This window comes from Austrofundulus limnaeus, unplaced genomic scaffold, assembly GCF_001266775.1.
Source record: "Austrofundulus limnaeus strain Quisiro unplaced genomic scaffold, Austrofundulus_limnaeus-1.0 Scaffold1167, whole genome shotgun sequence".
In the NCBI taxonomy this organism is placed as follows: domain Eukaryota; kingdom Metazoa; phylum Chordata; class Actinopteri; order Cyprinodontiformes; family Rivulidae; genus Austrofundulus; species Austrofundulus limnaeus.
In genome coordinates, this window is record NW_013953569.1 from 88,423 (window position 1) to 94,300 (window position 5,878).

At 40.2% G+C, this 5,878-nt stretch overlaps 1 long non-coding RNA gene across 1 annotated transcript in view; it reads right to left on the bottom strand.

Moving 5' to 3' along the window:
• Nucleotides 1-4,452: 4,452 nt before the first annotated feature.
• The window catches only part of LOC106534407 (uncharacterized), a 3,089-nt gene continuing 1,663 nt past the window's right edge, over nucleotides 4,453-5,878 (bottom strand). The window contains exon 2 of the long non-coding RNA XR_001312342.1: nucleotides 4,453-4,656. This is a non-coding gene — a long non-coding RNA (uncharacterized LOC106534407). The remainder of the gene's footprint in view (nucleotides 4,657-5,878) is intronic.

Here is a 5,878-nt window from a genome sequence, read left to right on the forward strand (position 1 = left end):
GGTCAAGTTCAAAGGCAGGTGGAACGTTTATTCCACCCAGGGTGACCACTACACAGATAATCTGTGAAACAGATCCAGTTCAGCTGCTGTTTATCTTTTAGTTTATGTTTGCTGTGAGCTGTTGTCCTGTTTGGTCTGTTTCTGCTCCTCCATGTTGTCACAGATGTTACCAGTGGACAGGATGGGCAAAGCTTAGTCTAGTGATCTTATTCAAGTCTGTTTGCTTACAGTAATGGTGTTTTCCATCTGGTTACCTTTTGGCTGCTAAAACTTYAGATTTTGTTAATAAATAGTTTAAAGAACTAAAGTCAGTCAGTAGAACTGTACTGTGACTGTAAGTATTTATGTGTTTTAGCCACTAAGGAGAGGTGTGTGATTTAATAAGAGAGGATGATAAATCACTCAACAGACCTCTAAAAAAATGTGTCCCCCTCTCTTCTGAGATGATGGTTACACCCTTGAATGAAGGCACCAGCAAAATGTCTGGTTTTCTCCTGCTTTTGTTAAACTGTCTGTTGGAGCTCTTGCTCTGCACAGAGAGGCTGCCTGTCACTGTGAAGGTGAGTTGAGATCTTCTCGTCATTGGTCAGTCAGCATGAGGTGGGTCAGGTGACTGAAAGGGTTGTTTAATGTCAAGTGTTGCTTTTGTGTAAATGGAGGACACTTCCCTGGATGTCAATGTAGTGGGTCATGTTTACCAGATTATACTGATGTGTTTTGTTTTCATAGCATCATGTGAAGGTGTGTCATTGACAAGAAAACATAGTGTATTTRTAGTTCTGTGAGCATTTGTACATCAAAATACACTTAGAATTTGAAGTATTGAGTATATTTACTATACATTGCAATAATTTACTCTGTATTTACCAGACTATGGTAATCCTGGGGTCGTGATGATGGGGCCCTTGAATATTGTTGCCCAGGGTACAGCAAAGTGTTAATCCGGCCCTGGTAACAGTCCCTCCACTACCTCATTGACTTGTGCCACCACTCTCTATACAACCTGTCTGCTCCGGCAGTTCTGCAGCAGCCTCTGGTTCTCTAGCTCTCTTCCGATACCTCCTGCCAGCCACTCAGCCTCAGCCATCTACCTTCCCCAACCCAGTTGTCCACTGGCGTCTGTCTGGCGGTTCATCACTCTATACTCTGTAAAAGTCTCACATCTGTCTCACCATTCTACCTGCTGAAACATTCACTAACTTCATTATCCTTTGCAGAACTCCTGGGCACCGCCCACCACCACACCCCCAGACACATTATTTACAACCCTGGATCCTCTTGTTGTAGCACTTTTCATCATCACATAACCAAATTTATCTGATTACCTTACTCCTGTGTGTTCTTTTGCATGCTTGTCAGAAGCCTTAATAAAACCATGGCAGAACTCTCAGGCCAAGCTGACCCAGCAAAGGCCCTCAGGAGTATCATCGCTGAGCTAGCAACCTTACTAAAGACCCATGAAGCCCGTCCCTATCTCAGCAGCAGACAGCTACAAACCTAGCTCTTGAACAACTAACCACCACTTTGCAGAATCTCTCTGCCAACAGAGGGTCCCTTCAACCAGCAGAAGTCGCCATCGACCCACCAGCTGCTCCGCATCCGGCACCCAACCGTGACATAACTCTACCCACACCAGAGAGGTTCTCAGTTGATGCAGGTCGTTGTGGGGGTTTCCTCCTTCAATGTTCACTAATATTTAACCGGGCTCCCCAATCCTTCCCTACTTATGAACGTAAGATTGCTTATACTATTTTCAGGCTTTTAATGATTATATAAAGGGCGAATTAGCTGTAGTTGATGAACCTGAGACCTCAGATGATCTCATCTCACTTGCCCTTCGCATTGACAAATACCTGAATGAATGGACCACCCCAGACACACACAAACAGCTCCAGTGATTCGTTGGTTTTTCAGACTTTTACAGAAGATTCATTTGCTACTACAGTCAAATTGTCGCTCCTCTCACAGCACTCACCTCTACAAAGACAGACTTCACCTGGACCCCAGAGGCCGAAGCAGCCTTTCCAAGACTGAAGGCCATGTTTTCTGGAGCACCCATCCTCGTACAGCCTGACCCCCAGAAACATTTTATCTTGGAAGTTGATGCTTCTGGCATGGGGGTTAGTGCTGTACTTTCACAACACTGAGCCAGATGAGAAGCTTCATCTGAGCGCTTTCTTTTCCCCCCACCTCACTCCTTCAGAAAATATGACGGCTTCGGGGACTGGGAGCTCCTGGCCATAAATTTGGCCTTAGAGGAGTGGCGGCATTGGTTGGAGGGTGCTGAGCATCCTGTGCTGGTATGGACCAACAACAATCAAAAAGATTCACCCCAAAGATCTGGTGCCCCGGCACAAACAGAGCAATRTTGTATATGCTGTTAAGTGCCCGGAGGACTGCGACCAGTTATACATCGGGGAAACAAAGCAGCCACTGTTCAAAAGAATGTCCCAACACAGACGAGCTAMDTCTAATGGCCAGAACTCTGCAGTTTTCACTCATTTACAGGCCAGCGGTCACTCTTTCAGAGATGAGGATGTTCTCATTCTTGATAGAGAGGAACGTTGGTTTGAGAGAGGAGTAAAAGAAGACATTTTTGTGAAGAAAGACCGTCCATCATTAAACAGAGGTGGAGGCCTCCGATTTCAGTTGTCCCTCTCCTACAGCGCTGCCTTTGCCAGTATCACTCCACCCCCTGTTAACAATAGGTGTTAATTAGGTGTCAACTATAGTCATGTGATATGAGTATCAGTCACATGGAGGCAGGGCTTAAAAGCCTGAATTTTGCCTGAAACTCTCAGACTGAAGAAGTCTCTTGGAGGAGAGATGAAACGTTTCATTAAAGAAGAACCCGTCCAGAAGACCTATACAATTTTTTTTCTTTTTGATTTTTTACCTGGATTACTGAGATGCATCAGGAGATCAACAACTATAATCTGTCCTATCTTCAGGCTGCCAAATGCCTTAACCCACACTAGTCCCATTGGTCTCTGTGTCGTTGTTGTTGTTTCATTTTAACTTGTCTATCTCCTATTGCCCTGGTTCAAAGAATATTATGCCAGATGCCCTGTCCCGTCAATTTGCCTCTGATGATGAAGACTCTAAGGGGCCCGTCACAATCCTCTCAACTGACTGTGTAGAAACATAAAAATATCTTTATATTATATACAGTAAAGTTGTGTTCACCATTTATTTATATTATATGCTGCTCAAAAATAAAGGCAACATCAACACAATCTAACTACACCAGTTCTTGCACAATTTGTATTATTTCCGGCTTATTCAGTCCAAACTACATCACTTTAAGTTTCTCCTCATATGCTGCTTTGTAAAGGTTTAGATATAAGAGACTTACGGTGTAGTTTCTCTTTCATTCCCGTTGTCTTCCAAAACCTGCTTCATGATAGCCCTGCAGGCTAGGCTGCCGCATAAACATGACGTCGAGACGTTGACAGGGTGAACCCCATAGAAATGAATACCAGAGGTCTGCTGCGGGGCGGTGATGAGCTGAGCTACAGACCACGGTATCTTTTTGCATTGGGGACTTACTGCGCATGTCCAAAATCTTACAATGACTTGTGAATTGGAGTCTGGGGCGGCGAACGGACCGTGACCCGTAACTGATTCAACATGAAAAAACTCATGAGTAAAATGGAAGTTTACACATCAATAATGCTAAATTATTTATTTTACTTATCATAAAACATATATACGATATTTTTTGAAACATTTATAATGTTTTATTTAGTAATTTTATTTATTTTGTTATTTTTTGTGTGTACAAAAACTAGTGGTGGGGCGGCGCCCTAGTGCCCCCTATTGACCAGCACTTGTAAATTCTGCTGTTGTCTCTGTCATTTTGGACCTAAGCAGCAAAACCATGAGAAAGTGAAGTGCTCATCATCAACTGGTTATGTTGTTACTCTGACTGGTAAAAGGAGCGTTCTATGATTCATGATAAAGTGATGAACGAGAAAACAATGTTTACCATTTTCTCACATTTGGACTTTTAATTACCAGTGATTTGTTTCAAACTACTGAGTACTGACTCTGAGACTTACACCCAGACTTCATATCAACATATCAACGTAAGCTAAAGGCTTTTTTGATCATTTTATTAGTTTTAGCTAACATGGTCTGTGTCCAGCTCCCTGTACAGCACAGCTAAAATAAACCAAATTAAAGTTGTTCTAAAACACCTGACCATTTTAATTATTTTTATTGATAACAATAAAAATGCCATCTGCATTTGCTGCATACATGCAGAAATGAGAACCAAAACCCACAGAATGCATTTGTAGATCACTCTGAATGGTTTGTTAATGTCATGAAATTCAGGTGATTGTGATTCTGTTATTAAATGGTAAATATACCAAAACACCTTTGAAACATAGTTTGACATGTTGGCATCCTAAAGCAGAAGCTCACATAAACAATACACTGAGGTTTTACCATTATGACTTTATTAAAGAAACCAAAGAAGAGCATACTGGACTGTATGATGCAGCTCAATTGGTGTTTTTAAGAAAAAAAAACATTGTTTACAGGTGTCTTTACATCTGTTTAGAGAGCACTTCTTCTTGCAGCTGCATTCACCATCATTATCATCATGACAGTGAGGAATGAACAGATGTTTTCCATAAAGTTTTGGTTAACCTGAAAAGCAAAAAAGAAAAAATAAATAAATAAAAATGAAATAAAAACATTTAACCTGTTTATCAGAGTTGTAAAGTAACTAAGTACAAATACTTTGTAACTGTACTTAAGTAGAAATTTTGGTTATCTGTCCTTTATTTGAGTAATTATTTTTCAGCGTACTTTTTACTTTTACTCATTACATCTTTACACAATTATCTGTACTKTCTACTCACTACATTTTTTAAAAAGGTAAGAAGTAGAAAGTCGTTACTCCTCTTTTATTCCAAGTTGTTATTACTTAAAAATACTATCCTTATGAATTGTGTCTCCTGGATAGAGAGAATTTAATTGTGGTTGGATGAGAAGTATAAATATATACCATTCTGACACCCAGTGGTGGGCAGTGCTAATTCAAAAGTTAGTTCCACAAATTCTTAATCTATTTTCTTTAATTCCACATGTTCTTAAGAACACGTCATAAATATTTTAGCGGAAGCTAAATAGATCTGCAAAACTGGCTCATTTCACCAGAACATGTATTTCCAGTGATAAAATTAACCATTTTTGCACAACGCTACTATCTAGTGGCAAACCAACTTGCTTTCAACCCAACTCACATTTCGTCACAGTTTGAGGAAATCATTTATACAAAGAGACGTTTGATTCATGGTGTTAATTTAAAATAAAAAGTTGTTGTGGACTGCAAGTTTTGCTGCTTCTTGGTCATTTATTTTTCTTATGTTTATGGTAGGGCTTTGGTAAGAAAGCATAAAATATATTAGTCATTTTAAACTGTTTATTGGAGAACTGAAGCGATGCATTCTGGGTGAAGGACCAAGTAAAGGAACCCGTCTTCATTTCAAAATAAGAGCCTGAATTTAAACTGTGCCGTATAGCTTCAATACGACGTGATGTGAGACAGCGGGTTGATGGTTGAAGATTCAGCGTGTCATAAATTATTATAATTCCTCCCTCTACCCTCCCAAAGCTAAAATAAGTACATAAACAACAATAATTATGGGTGGATTGTTGGGGAAACTTTTATTTTTTTGTTAATGGTGGTTCTAGAAAAAAAGACGTGAAAATCATCTGAATAGGAATAAACCAGCTGTAGCTTTTTTAACAACTGACCTCAGACAAACAAATAACATGAATTAAAAGTTGCTGGTGCCTTTTTTCAAGTGTGTCCCTCGTTGTGTGTGTGTGTGTGTGTGTGTGTGTGTGTGTGTGTGTGTGTGTG